The sequence below is a fragment of the Esox lucius genome, chromosome 25, assembly GCF_011004845.1.
Source record: "Esox lucius isolate fEsoLuc1 chromosome 25, fEsoLuc1.pri, whole genome shotgun sequence".
Lineage (NCBI taxonomy): Eukaryota > Metazoa > Chordata > Actinopteri > Esociformes > Esocidae > Esox > Esox lucius.
The window spans coordinates 3,686,022-3,702,580 of record NC_047593.1 but is presented as its reverse complement, the minus strand read 5'-3'; positions in this window follow the sequence as shown (position 1 = coordinate 3,702,580).

Here is a 16,559-nt window from a genome sequence, read left to right as displayed (position 1 = left end):
TGCTGACCCCGCGACCCGGCCCCGGATAAGCGGAAGAAGATGGATGGATGGATGGATGGATGTCAACATGCTTCCATCACTTTTCCACTGCAGCACCCCAAAAACCACAATGGTACGCCCGCACATCTCACCTCACATCTCTGGGGTAGTTTTGATTTAAGCCGGGTTATGACAAATTGGGGAGCTTCCATTTCAAGAGTGGACTGGATATATTTTGTTCATACGTATCTTGGATGCTACTCAGGTATTTGCCCTGTTGTTATCCCATTCTAACTTTCTTGATTTTGGAACGGCTGGTTCTCACAATTTGGAGTTGGTTTTCAGGTTTTTAGTTTTAGGTGACACAGTAATTGATGTCTGACAATGGTGTACTTCAATCAATGTTAGAGATAAGTTATCTTCTTAGCCAGCTGTGTGTTCTGCTAGTTTTGCCTACACCTATCGTTGGTTTAACCTGTGAACAGCATAACAAATAGCTTATTCTGCAACACATGATAGAGTGAAACAGTGTATAGACCTGGAGGAAACTGGAGTAAACTCAGTTGGAACATTCACTTAGACTGGGAAGGTAAACTGCTTGAGAATAATTTTAAGGAATTGTGTCCGGATTCTCCCAGAGGGTGGGCTCTGCATGGTTTTGATGTTGTTGCTCATCTGCGCATGTTGTAAGGATACGGAGAAAGATCCGGATATTTCCTCATTGTTTAAGTGTTTGGCTGATGATACAGTGCACCAACACGACTGTAATATACAGCTTACAGTTAAGATCCGAGATTGTTCTACCAAAAAAACACAGCACCAATTTAATGTATGCTAAAGACACTATGTGCTTGGTGTATTGGCATCATAAAGGACATTATACCGCTGGTGAAGTTCCTTGTCCCCCTATCAATTGACATCTCTTCTCAAAAGAATGATACACACTCAGATCACAAGGTAATTGAACAAATATATAGTTGAGCTCTGCTTTTTCAACTTCGCATCCATGAACCAGATGGTATGTTTAGGTTCTGTACCAATTGTGTGATGTCTTGGTTATGTTGTTTTTTTCCGGGTGTAACCTTAAATTTATTTACACAGCTTCCAATGAGAACTCTAAAACATCAGAGACCTTTTCAATGAATGGTAACAAAGTGGTAGGGGTACTGGTTAGCGATGAGAGCATAGAGTGTAGAGCAAAGGAATTAGTCCGATACTTTTGAAAATATGAGAAACCACACAAAGTCTTTCCCGTATGTTGTTTTATGGGAATGTTTTTGACGCAGCATAATCACTTGAACATGATTGGTTGACTGTCTGCTGGCATTAGCACTATATTTGCCTATATTCATTGACCATGTTCCCTCTACTATTTATATAATCAGTTTTTACTTTATTCAAATCCCTATGAAGCTTGTTAGGCACAGACCAATGGCAACAGTCAGAGTTTACATCACTGCTTTATTAACCTACAACATTAACTAGAAAAACTGATACAAACTGTGATCCGATTTTTCAGTTTTTAGTTTATATTATACAATGATTTTTTTCATTATTTCTAAGGAGTTACTCTTCCTCCAAAAACTAAAACTGAATGTGAAGACAATTAATTCCCCTGCCAATAATCATGGCCAATTTTCTATGTTATATGACATTTAATTGACATTAAGAATATTAAGCTATTTTACAGTTATTTAAATTAATAGAGAAACAATTGAATTACCTCTGATTAGCTATGGTTTTTGTTAGTAATAATCATTATTGCATTGATTGGATAAACAAGTTTTTTAGAGCAACAGTTGTTACCAGTTAATAACCAGATGATGCTAACTTGGCTATCTGGATTTTCCTATGTAATCAAAATGCAGCCTGTGGTTAGTGAGTAAGCACAATATTATTGAAGTATCTATTTGTCGTGATCCCTGTTCATTCAACCAGCAATACTTGAAATAGCAATGCTGTTAGACACAGAATATAAATGACAAAACTGTGATTTTTCTTTTTGTATACATAACATTTAGATATTTGCAATCATCTGTGACCCAAACCTAACTTGCTAACCACAACATGTATTCTGTTTACATTGACGAATGCTAACAATAATCACCTTATAAATCTTTAAACTATGTAAAAAAAAAAATACTTTGTTATATAACATATCTTTCAAGTTCTGTGCAAGCTTTCCAATTTTCTGACTGGGCACAAGGAACTGAAGAGGTATTTTTCCCTACTCGACTATACCCGGCCCTGAGAAAACCCATTTAATCTGGGGAGGTCTGGCTTTCCGATTGCCAGAGCTGTCCCCACAAACAAGATTTGTTCCAGGGACTGAAAAAGCAAGCAGGTGGTCTGACACCATGACCTGTTGTCACTGTTTTGGACTGTTGGAAGTAGGACAACAAGACTAAAAGCCTTCACTAATGCTCTGTTAGATAGCCTGGACAGAGGGAATACAGAATCTCAGCAGCTAACACCAAAACACTGAACAAACTATACGGTTAACGAGTCCTTAAAAGTGCAAGAAATTGAAACAAAATAGATTAATGTTGAAACAAAAAGGAAACACTACCATGAGGGTAGAAAAGGAAGGAGGGGAAGATGGAGGTTTTACACTTTGACATCCATCACTTTAATGTACAAAATATGCTTGAGAGCACCAAATAATGGAATTGAGGATTTACAGTGCAGAGAGAGATAGCATTTTCAAAGAGTATTCCAAACCAAAAAAGTATATCAGAGCACCTGTTATTTCAGCTAATAAAATAAAGCTTTGTGTCTTGCTTTGACTACCAATGAGGTGTTTCTGTGCAAGAAAAATTGGACTTTGCTATTCCTACATGCCCTGAGATGAAATAAAAAAATCAAGGCCAAGGGAGTAAAGGCTGAAAGATGTCAGATATGACGTTAGGATTATGATCCAGTTTAGGGAATTTGTTTTCCAACTCCCCTGCCAACTTAAATGCTTCCCCGTCTGTCCCTGTCCGTCCCTCTCCCGATGGAAGTTATAGAACCTCTTCCAGCTTGGCCTGGTGCAAAGGTCAAGACTACCTCAAAGTGTTTATGCTACATTGTAAGGACAGATTGTGTAAGTTGTTTCAACACTTCCGACGAGCACTACCTGTGTCAGCAGTTGATTGAATTGCAGAAAATTATTGAAAGATAAGGACAAATACCTCCTCGTGCAAATAAACTATGTGATATTAATGTGCTCGCATTGGACTGTGGCATGGTATTCATATGTATCAAATATCTAATGGGTCCATTTTATGGACACAGATTCATTATTCTTTCCCATTCCTTTCTTCAAACTGATTGGTTTTGAAAGATTGAGATGATAATGCTTTGCAATATAAATGGGGCGGCTGGGTGAAATCTCATATGAAAAAGCAAGGGGAAGCGTAGCCTTGTAAACAAAATTCTATTTCACATTGTTAAAAGGTAATTTGTCTCCATCGTGAGCTGGCAGAACCTTCATAAATAAAACAGTGCAGTGTTTCAGGTGAACTATTTCTCTTTCTCCATGGCTTTTACTCGTCTTATGTTTTGTTTACTTTCCAACTTGCATGCAATTCACTCTACGGATATATATATATATATATATATATATATATATAAACATAAATTACCTCATACCCTCACACATTTACTTCCTGTATATACAGTGGATATAAAAAGTCTACACACCCCTGTTCCAGGTTTTTGTGATGTAAAAGAATGAGACAAAGATAAATCATGTCAGAACTTTTTCCAATTTAATGTGAACAATTCAACTGAAAAACAAACAGGTGTGTGTAGACTTCTTATATCCACTATAGGCTATTCTTTCAGTTTACTGTTTTCCATGTTTCTATATATCTTTGGGAAAGGAATCGTAAGTAAACATTTTACTGTTGTCTACACCTTTTGTGAAAATAGCATGTGTCAAATATTATTGATCTTCATTTTTGAAAGCAGGCATTGCGAATTTGGATAAATATGTAAGGAGTAAAAAAACCTATATGAATAATATGGGACTGGTGAGACCTTTATTCTTTCAGGGAACAAGTTGTCATATTTACTACATCTTGATTTTCCACTTGTAACATACAATATTTGTAATATTTCTCTGAGCTTTTCTCATTCAATTCCTTGCAGTGTGCTCCTGCTTTAGCATATGATGTTAGTAGTGACTCAAAAAGGCAATTAATACATTCCAATGATTTTATTTGTCTTTATATTCTAACAAAACAGCTTTGTTCCAGGTCTGTTTGTCCAGCTAGCTTAATAGTGATCATACAAATAGATCTGGGACCTTGATCCTGACAGGTCTTTGTGACCGATAGTTTGGCACATGAGAAACATTGACATTTGCATTGAAGTAAGTTTGCTGACTCCAGAGACCATTTATAGTACAGCAAGTGTAGTTATGCCACAGAAAACACTGAATTGTAGCTCAGCCACCTACATCATGCAGGGCAGCTGTCACAGCAATTACAAGATAGCAACTCATTGTACTTTGGCAGACAGGCCTCATGTCAAAAAACCCACCAAATGAAGAATGATAAGGAAAACGGATTGTAGCATGTCCAAATTGGCCCACCACCTAATAAGGCTTCTGCAGCCCCAACACCCAGGCTACAATCTGTGAGTTTTCCCAGGGCAATATGCACTGTGGCTTTGAATCTGCACTTTACAATATGTAACTGTCAAAAACCTGAGTTACATGCAACGCCTTCGTCCGTGGGTGGTCTACTAATGGCAGTTAATCTATTTTATTGACAAACTAGGAGGTTTGACTGGTTTGACTTAATTTCTAATAATTTCAGGTTCACATAGTAAATACAGTATGAACACATATGTGAGATGTTTCAAGGATTTAGCCTGTGGCAATGTATTTGAGTAGCGACACATTACAACTCATCATTAACCATTATTTTTCAGAAATGCCAACAACTACACAATACGACGCAGCACAAATCGCTCTAGCCCCGCCAACAATGTTTGAATCATTGGGACCTACACCTTGCACAAGGTTACTTCAAATCCAATGCATATTTCAACCCACCCCCCATTTTATAGACAGAAAGGTGCTGTGTAACATTTACTGGCATTGGGAGATTTTGACGTTTACTGGCTGATTTAAGGTAGCACTCTGAGTTAATGTTCCGTTCAGAGGGGAGAGTGTCATATGTTTTAGCTCAAGGCCAGGGTGCACATGCAGACTAAATTAACTCGATTTACATTGGTAATCTGACTGATGGCTAGTCAGCACTGATGACACTAGTGAGTTGAATGACAAGTTGTTTTTCTTTCTCTTGATCTTATTCACCTCCAGTCAACATTTTATGATTTTGTACAAACAACACATTATTTCTTGCAGCCCAGATAAAACAAGCATAGGACATTATAACCCCAAACAAACAGGGCTCTATTTTCTGTTGCCACTAAGGCAGTCCCATCCAAATGCATTTTTGTTGTAAATTCCTACCTGGTAAAGCCAGTTCTCTCTCTAGTCTAGTCAGTCTCTAAATCTTAACCTTGGCTTTAACCTCTTTCATTAGTCTACATGAAAGAGTTAGAAATTCACAGCGTCACAGATATGTTTAATTGGCTTAGTCTACCAACCAATAATCTCCCCAAATCTTCCCACATGTGTCGGACACCCAAGCACCAATCACAACATTAAAACATTGATGTGGAATTAAGCTGCCTTAATAGATACTGGACTAGACCAAGGTATTACATGATCAAATGCCCCACCTGTTGTCAACAGAAATTGCAACAACATTGTTTTTATTATTATTTCTCGAAGATTACTTCCTATAATTTATTATCTATGAATATAGCATCTTCTTAAATTGCATATCATTTGTGTTAGGAATTTATTTCATGTTCATTGGTCCCTGCCTTGCTGCTTCAGGCTGCGTTCAGCCAATTCAAGTTCGCAGTAGTAGGTGTTGTGGAAATGCGTTCCCCCTTTTCCCGCCAACATTATCAAACAACTCAGGTCTGGGCTGCAGAACAACCGACCTTTGAACCTTGGACACATACTTTTATACAGTATGGTTATAGAATGATATTAGCTCCTCCCACAATGCTAATTGCTGCCCTCAATATCAGCATAAGACCTCAGTTCCAAGGTCTTACGCTGCTATACTATTGTGCTGGGGGATTGGGTCAGTTCTCCTTCCCCACTAAGTTCTCCTTCTCCACTATAAATCATTGTTGATATGAGGAATGCATTTTCAGAATTTTGCCAGTCTCCTCCCGTTTTAAACTTTAGGACATAAGGTCCTGGTCCACACCTGCGGAGTACCTGGTTTGGGAGACCTGTTGCTGTCCCTGTCCTTGTCCATCTGGTCATACTTCTGACCTAGTCTAAATTTAAATAGACTGTATTTAGCCCAGAGAAATGTATTATTTATTCCAATTGGACTCTTAATTTCTCACCCGGCACAGCCAGAAGAGGACTGGTCACCCTTCTGAGCCTGGGTCCTCTCTAGGTTTCTTCCTAAAATTGGGCCTTCTTAGGGAGTTTTTCCACTGAAATTCAACACTACTGTTGTTTGCTCCTTGGGGTTTAAGGCCAGGTGTCTCTGTAAAGCACTTTGTGACAACTGCTGTTGTAAAAAGGGCTTTATATATACATTTGATTGATTGATAACAACAACCACTGTACTGAGTTCCTATGAAATCAACTCAATTACCTAAAACAATCTACTCTGTCAACCACCGCTCCAGAAGCTGGAAGCCAAACCTCTCCCTCCGCGTTTAGTTGGAAGGAAGTAAAAGACTTCTAACCTGACCAATCAAGTGAGTGTGTTCAAGCATGTGCAGATTCCTTTCAGCCCCTTGCAAAATATGTTGTTTCAAATGATTACATATGAATGGAATATAAACTGATTATACAATGAGTATAAATTGTATAAAATAAATCATATATCATTTGAATGATAATCACAGTCAAAGAGAGTATGAGAATATAAATAAAATAATAAACCATCTAATTCTCCAAACAGTACTCCCTTTGTACTAGGTTGGCTACCATCCACCTAGGAACTCAAAACCCCCTTTACAAGAACAATCCTTCTCAGCACAGAAATCAGCCCCCCCCTTTGACACAAAGCACAGGGTCTTGGGTAATGATAATGTCACCATGAAACATTTGTTCACTTATCTTTCTAGGATATTTGTTTTCCTGCAATACCTTTACCTATACCCCAAAAAAGGGTAACAACTAATATAACCCTATTACTATGCCTGTCTTATACAAATAAACAATGGTTTTATACTTTGGAAAATGTCCCACTGCAACAATACCACTGGCCTGAAAACATTCATGCCTGCCAAAGATCTTTAAACCTTCCTCCATAGTTTTCCTTTATCTTGGACTATTATCATTATCAATCTCTGATTCTCACCACTTATTTACTTTTCCACTTCTCTGACCATTAATGTACTTCTTGTACCCACTTCTCTTCACCCACATTTCCCTTCATTTCACTTGCCTTGTCCTTCTTCTCATTTGCTTTGTCCCTCGTTTCACTGTCTGGGCCATGGTACTGCTTCTGTCCCTATTCTGTATCTATTAGTTACTCATTTTGTGGGTTGTTTCCATGGTATGAAACAACTTTCTGGTCATTTTCCTGTCCCATACTTTTCCCCAAATAATTTCCTTTTATTTCTACAACACCTCTTTATTTTATAGTTGCTGGGTGGGCTATAACAAAAGAGTTACATTTTAGTTTTGACTTCCCGCTCCATTTAGACCTTATGTGTCACAAGCTCTATCCCAATACATGGCAAAGTCTGAATTGAACAGGGAAGTTATTCCCTAGTCCTCTCCCTTCACCTGGCACATTGTCCTTTTGTTGTTCTTTTCTGTTGACATTTGACCCAAAGGCCTCTCTGCCTTGGTCTTGATGTTGTAAATACTTTAACAGAAACTCAGTCCCATCTTCTTTTGTAGTGAGACACTCTGTGCCTCAGATCTGTTGTTGTTCTGTCTCACCGTTGATGTGTTCCAGACATAACAAGGTCAGGCCTTCTGCCATCTCCCCCAAAGAAATGTTCATGAATCAGGTTCTGGAACCCAGAAAGTGCCGAAGGGAATGGTTGCAAGAGGTTTCACTTCACATCATTGTTCCCAAATCGTCTCCATGCATTGAGTTAGAGGTCCATGACACCATCCCCAAAGGAGAAAAGAGAATACAAAACACTACATCAGTTTACCTATTCTCCTGGGCCCTAACATCTGGGCTACTGTCATACTAAAATAATACTCAACTATTAGAGATGGTGAGTCCATTACTTAAATCTCAGATAAACAACTATTTCAGATGTATAAAACCATCACAAATAATTCACAACAAATAAAAAATAAAAATGTGAATTATTAGTGCCCTAATAAACACTTTTCTTTGTTTCCAAGCTGTTTCCACCAATGCAAATGTTTTCTTGGTCAATAGGTTCCAAATTACAAAATCAGTAAAAACATTTTTCTTGGTGCTATAGGGGTGTCATTTTACAAAACACCTTTTCTCAAAAGTTTCAAAATGGTCAAAAAAACTAAAGACTAAAATTAGCTGGAAGTACAATAGCAATGACCAAATACCAATATAATCCGGCTTTGCCAGACAATTGCTAAGACCCAAACATAAAATGTATATAAAAACTGTATTAAACATTTTAATAAAACTCCCCTCTCCTCTGTGGTTCCCACATGTCCAGTCAAGTGGCTCCTGGCTGTTACAGTCATGGATGTAGGTGCCTCTTTGTTCTGGGTGCCTCCATTCCTCCAACTTCTCCTTGACTGTGGTGTAGCTGGAACCATCAGTGTTCAATATTCTTATTCTAAACCCAAGGCAGTGTCTCACAGATCTGGGCTTGGAATGATCTGGGCCATCTGTGTGAGGTAACTGTCATGGTACGGTGAGCAGCAGCACCACCGTTCCATACACCTTCAGTTCCAACTATCACATGAGTGCATCCCGGACTTGTTTTGTGTCACATGTCTTCAATCATCGTTCACACCAGGTCCCAGTTTGTTCATCAGTATGTGATTAAATGTTTCCCCTCTGCTCCCCACATTGTGGATCATTGTTGTTGGCAGTGTTTGCCGGCGTGTGTTGCTGTTAGACGTGAGTTTCGTTAGAGCTTTATGTACACTTGTTTCGCTGCTTTTGTCAGCCATTTGCTTTTGTTGTGCTCTGTGTTTGTTTGTTTCTTTCATTAAAAATAACTACACGACTACCTCTGCCTGCACCTTGTTCCTTGCTCCCGCAACACCGCATTCATTACAGTACCCCTTTATTGGATAAGGTGTATCAGGGTTGCAGGATTCAGGACTCCTACCTTGTGAGAAACAAAGATGGAATCTTGTACAACACAAAGTTAAGACCTTGACTGAAGAGTTTAACATTAACTTACTGAATTTAAAGTTGTGTGTTAATCAATAATTTAAAAGCCCCATCTTATGAATATCTCTTCTTAATGTCCTAACTTGGGAATTACCATTTTACCAATGGTCCATAAACGGTCCATTTTACCAATGGTCCTTTAGAGTGAACCTCAAATCACTGATTTTCTAGACATATAGGGCAAGTAAGCAAGCATGGAATTAGTTTCCGACATAGATGCATAACATGAAGTACAAATACACAAACAATACATTTAACACTGGCCAGTTGATTCTAATGTCTTTGTCGTGTTTCATAATTTAGATGAGCTAAAGTTTCCTACAATTTTGTGTACACAGAGCTCTCCACTTGGAATGGGAAAACAATTGCCATTTTAATATTGCAATATAGAACCAGATTTTGTTCTATATTGATTTCTTCTAATATTGGGAATCTTCTTCTTAGAATCTCAATTGGTGTGTCGGTCATCTGTTGCACCTCTCTCCCAGTGTGTCTCTGTGTTCTGGATTGGAATGCCTAGCGTTACTCCCTACTTTCTGGGACAGCAGTCAAAAGCCGTCTTATCTATTTGACTCCTCTCACTATCCTTTAATTGGACTCAGTCAAACTTAACCAACAGACCACGTATACAATATTTTCAAACAATTGAATGAAACCACTTTGATGAAAACTATGTTTACACAAATCATTACCCAAAACTTGACCAAATCCTTTGTCCACTTTTGAATACTTTCTTGTGGCACAACTAAATCTTAGTCCATCAGGCTATTTTCTTCTAACCCATCTATCCACACATCTCTTTTCTAGCACTCAGGCAAATATCACCATTCAACTACCTGAAATGGATTTATGTCAATGTCAGTTAAAACCAAGTTCTTTCCCTTGGATTCTGTATCCGTCCCACAAGAGACCCTTCTAAATCTGAACAATTAGACCATATTCTGCATTGTAGTCTTATTATTTCCCCATATCTATGTAACAAAACACTTTCTTCTTTCCTTCCTCACTTTTGTTTGGAAAGTGGTAATTGTAATCTCATCGTTTACCCTATATGACCTTCTAAAATGAAAAAAACTTAATTTCTGTCTCTGGAAGCCCTACAGGCTCTGTTTCCATTCTCATTTATTCTTATCTATACACGCTATGTACATCACTTCCAAAGAGTCTCCTTTCACACACAGTTTCTTACAAACATACAGGAATTCTCTTCCCTCACACACATTCTCTTTTGCACAAACATTCATACTCACAGTCTACTGGTTCACGCCTCCTTCCAGATCCACAAAAAGATGTTACCATACAGGTCTTCTTACACTCTTTAACGTCTTCCTTTTGCGGGAAGACGTTATCTTATAACGTGTCACAAACCTCCAGCCCCTCCAAACCTCCAGATGTCCAGCCCTCTTTGATAGACAAAGAGCATTACCATAGAGATCAATACACATAACCCCATCCATGGGGCACACACACATCTGGGCGCCTCACAGACCTTTTTTACTCACTCACACTCTTAGGCGCCTCACAGCCTAATTCACACACTTGGGCAATTTTTCCAAAAACTGTCCACACTAACTCTGCATTCATCGGCAGACCAACTTCTCCCTTCTTTATTTCATGTCTATTCATACAGTCACATAAAGTCTGTTGACCCTGTCTCTTCCTGGTCTGCAGGTAGTCCCCCCCCCCCTTGGTGAGAATCTCTGCTCAAAGCCACATCAGGCCACTCCGCTCATTATCGCTCAGCGCTCAACGCATTTGCTTCACGCTCCACTCAAATCGCCCCCTGCTCGCACCAAAAAAGGAAAAAAAATCTACATGTAGATTTCACTTTTAGCTCAGACCACAACCTTTAAAAAAAATGCTACATCCAGCTCTCTTTTTCTCTCCTTTGTTATTGTTGGGCCTTTGTGTACAGTGAAGAAACTTTTGAATTCCTCAACCGTTTTCTTTTGTTTCTGCTGCTCCTCCTCTCGCTCTATTAAATACAAATTCACGGACGACACAAATTAAATAAAACGAACCATAAGGCCTACTTGAATGACAAAACTAATTCGTTTGAATATTACACTATATTTAATTTAAACTGTTACAAGTTAAGTATTCAATTTGCTAACCTTTTGCTGTCTTTCCAGCGTGTTCACGTAGCACACTTTCGTGTTTTCGAGAGATGTGTCTTTTCAGATTCCAAAATGAATCTTTACTTACAAAAACGATGTCTCCACATTCGTTTTCTTGTAGCTCATTATCATTGTTAGTTCGTTTTATTTTAAGACTACACCTGTATGACTTGTCATTTTCTTTTTTAAAGTACTTTTTGAACTCCATTATGTCTACTGTCTACTATTGTCTGTTGTACTGTGTGTTGATGACTTTGCAAGACACAGATGGATTCTGGGTCAGGCCCGACTGAGCATGCTTAGACTTGCGTTTAAGCGGAGTGAAATTGGAGCGGGAAATAGGGCGCTCGCTCCGTCCTTTTAAAAAAGCCGTTCTGCGCTCTGTCCAAAATCCGCCCGCTCCCCGCTCACTCCCGCTCAACTCCGCTCACATGCTCTGTCTGCAGGTAGTCCCCCCCCCTTACATTGAATTTACATACACCTTACATTGAATTTAAAAACTCCACCCTAATACAAAAACATAGTTGGTTAACATAGTTTGTTAATGTAGAGAGACCCATTTAGTGTCCCTGACCATCTCGGTAGGACCTCCAATTATGTTGGGGAAAACTGTTCCCCTTTTCCAACATTTTCAAACAGGAGTTTGTGAATTCAAAAGTAGACTTTATTAAGGTAATAAAGCCGTGCTGATCTGCAGAGCAACCAACCCATGTTGGTCTGCAGAACAACCGACCTCCAAACCTCGTAAACACACTTTTATGGTTATACAATGATATTAGCTCCTCCCATAATGCTCATTTCTGGATGGATCCTTCTCCAATCTTCCAGCAACCCTCTGGGATCCGCCCCCAAACCACTGTTGGAAATATTGGTGGCGTGATGGTGACGTGATTTCTCTCATTCTCCACAGATTTTGCCAAGAGACTCAAGGACAAGCCACAGGTCCTTCTGTCTTCAATATGAGACGACAACAACCACTCATTGCACTGACCATGAGAACAGTAGTAGAGCCAGAGCAAGAGTACAGTTCATCAGTCTCTCTTAACAATTAAATGTGGAAAAATCAAAGACAGGGTAGATTGTCTTAGCTATCTTGTTAGTTTCACAAATGCCAGATAACTTGAGAAAATGAATAAAGTGGATTTCATACTCGAGCACCGGTTTGAAACCCTTAATTTAGAGGAGAAACTTTAAGTAAAGCGAGTTGGTGCCCATCAGCCACGGGATATGGTCATCACTCAAACTGCTGGTAAAAGTAACCGCGGGTTTAACATGGAGTGCTTTTTGAAGAAAACGTGACTAACGGTCAGCATACAAAAGAAGGCACTCTTCTGTTTTCCATGTATACTCTTTGGTGGAGATGGTACTTGGTCGAGGATGGGTTACAAAGATTTGAAACATCTTTCTGAGAGGATTGTAAAACATGAGAGCAGCGGGAGTCATCTGGACAATGCTGTGATATTGGGCTTACTTGGAAGGGTAAATATCGCAGCCCAAGTTGACAGTGCATACAAGCACTCTAATGGGCAGCATAACAAACAGGTGGAGGAAAACAGGTATGTTCTCAGTTGAATCATAACATGTATTAAACTGTGTGGAAAATGTGAAACCGCACTGCGGGGGCACGACGAGTCGGTGGACTCCCTGAATCCTGGAATATTCAGTTGCATGTGTGAGGGCGATTCAAGACTTCAGAGGCACTATGAAGCTCAGCTCATCTTCAAAGGGACATCTAGCACTGTACAAAACGAACTGTACGTATGAAATGTACCGGGAGGAGATAGCCAAGCAAGTGGACGAGACATCATTTGTTGCCATACAGGCAGATGAGACAACTGATGTCTCCTCTAAATCACAAATGGTGGTTATGTTGCGATACATGTTGCCTGACAATACAGTGACAGAGAGGTTTTTGGAGTTTGTGGAAGTCAAAGATAAAACTGGACTCTCTAATAGCATCATGGGTGTGCTTGAACCACTGAAGCTGGGAGAAAGCTGTTCGCTCAGACTTATGATGGTGCGGCTGTAATGGGCTATTCCTATTTGTTTTGCAATGCCTCTTAATACGAAAAAAATCTAAAAGTAATCAGATTACGTTACTGAGTTTGAGTAATCAAAAAGTTACGTTACTGATTACAAATATGGACAGGTAACTTGTAACTGAAATGGATTACATTTAAAAATGTAACCTACCCAACCCTGAACACCTATGTGTTCCTCTCTGACACATCCGAGTCAGAGAGGAACCTTTCCACCTTTTCGCAATACCATGGGACAGCAGCAACCCAATGCATTGACCATGTTGTCCATCAAAAGTCAGCTGATTCAGGAGCTACATGACTTAATTCCCAAAGTCATCGAAAAGTTTGCCCAGAGGAAGAACCGCCGTGCCACCTTTCTCTTCAAGCGTGCCCTCAGCCTTGGTGAGTAAAAGCATATTTTATCATCCTGCCTTTGTGGTGCTGGTCCATGCATTGGTCATATTTTTGTGCTGGATCGATTGATATAGATGGTGACGAGTGTCAGTGTGTCCATGCTTATTTATTAAGGGTGTTGTCATAGAATGGATCTGTATCCCTAAAAAGTTGTCTTTCCCCTTCGTTGTGGCCTTCAGTGGTGTTGAGCTCATTGCTGTTCGCATATGGCCCTGTAGCACATTGGTTCTGAGCTTGGTTGTATTCCTAATTTAGGTTTGTAAATGTGACTTTTCCATGTGTGTGAGAGAGCAACTACACAAGAAGGTCTCTCTCTCTCCAGTATGTGTACTACAACACCCGGTAGAAGCAAGCCCCTCTGTCGTTAAGTGTTTTGTGGAGCCACGCTGTGTGTTGATGTGTTAAATAAACACATCAGTAGCAAGAGGGAGTTTTGTAGCTTTACTGGTATGTATCCTATATTTTTAAATGGTTTGTGCCCCACCAATTTGTATCATATAAAACGCCACTGACATTGTTATAAATATTATTGCATTATATTCTTGCTATATTTTTGCTGTGTATATATTTTCTTCTTAAATTCTCACTACATAGTTGTAGAGTGCTATGCCACCATTTTTACCCTTATTACACTCATATGTATCAATAATATTCAATAATTCTATTAATTGCTGCTAGTCTACACTGTTATGTATATTATTGCCATTTCTGTCATATCTAAATGTTCAATAATACTACCTAGATTGCTGCTAGTTTTACATTACTGCTGCTAGTGTACAGTGTTATTTATATTGTTGCTTATTTTGTCTGGCTATTTTTGGCTTATATATTTCTTCTTCCTAACTCTCAGTACGTAGTTGTCAGGTGCCATGTCACAAGAATTTAATTATGCAGGATGACGCTGTGTTGTTCAGTGTATTTGACCAATAAACCTTGAAACTGAAACACTTCCTAAAGGCTAAATCGTTGTTGTTAAAGCATTCCATGAAATAGCCTGTGGATGCAACCTGGTCTCATTGGAATACGTACACCATTTTGCCTAAATCCATGGCACCCGATTTTGTATATGTTACGTTACGTTACATTACAATGTGTTACCACAACAATGTATTAATACATTATGAATTGGCTAAAATGTATCATATTTTACGAACACTAGACAAACGTATAATATGTTACGAACAGTACAAAGATGTACGATGTTACGAACGCTACTAAAATGTATCATACATTACGAGTTTGCACTTAACATCCAATCTGTGTTTCAAACCAACGATGTTCAGCGAAGCAGATAGGTGTCCTACCCACTGCTCCATACAGGGATAACCAATTTGGAGGGACGAGTAATGGCCTTACCAAGGTTGCTACAATACGTAATGAATACATTTTAACGTTACAGTTAACGTTAGGTTTCACAGCACTGGGGTTAAGGGTTAGGGTTAAGTTCTGGGTTTTAGTGAGAAAGAAAAATATTTTTTAATTTTAAAATGTTGACATTGTAACACCATTACTTGTCCTGATGCCACTCCAATGTTTTCTTGACTATGTTCTTTGGGTCGTTGTGCTTAAAGATGAATCTTCACCTGAGTCTGAGGTCCGGTGCACTCTGGATCAGGTTTTCCTCAAGTACCTCTGCATATTACCCTGTTAATCCTTCCCTCAATTCTGACTCGTCTTCCAGTCCCTGCTGCTGAGAAACATCCCCATAGCACGATGCTGCCATTACCATGCTTCACAAGGATTCTGTTCTCCAGATGTGCTGTTAGGCTTGCGTCAAACATCCTGCATAACATTCAGGCTGTTTATAGAATCTTCTTCCACTTGCTCTCAGACTCTCCCACATGCATGTAGCTGGTTTTGCCTTCAAGTTCACTAGCCAGCAATCAACAAATGCACTAGATAGCTCAGGCAACATTTTGATTGATTTAGCCATTTGCTTAGTTCATTCTGTGTTCCATTGCTATGAAAAGGGCCCATCAACTTGTGTCTGTACTCATTGCCCCAGCACTGACAATTGGAGTTGACACTGCTTCAGACCGGTCAGTATACTTGTAGTTAGTAATGATGGTGTCCTAATGGAATTATAGAATTGATAAGTGGCACAAACCTACTGCTATAGTGCACCTTAAATATTGTATAAGAAAAAAACATCACCGCATTCGATCATAAATAATAATTCTCCATAGAAGCATGGTCAAGGAAAAGGCATTAAGCAGATGTTGCTGATTATGGTTGATCATGTCGTGGAATGGAAACAACATCAAATGCCCGAGAGACACATGACCGTCAGCAATGATGACGAAAAGAAACATTTAGCTGGCATCTATGCATTTATTAGTATGTTTTGTTGATATGAGGATTCTAAAAATAGGCCATGTGCATTGGTCATTTGAGCTGTCAGGCTAGTTTAAACTATCGACATGTTTTGAGTGAGTAATGGTTACAATGATAATCGCTCTGCATGATGGAGCAATAATGCAAATGAAAAATAGGCTTAACCATCAATTAAAATGTATATCTCAGTTTTTTTATCCCAAGTGTCACATATGACAAACGGATTTGTTTACGGATACGGGTATGATTAGATTGGCACACATCTATTATAAAGGGATAGTTGGGGCCGGATTCAT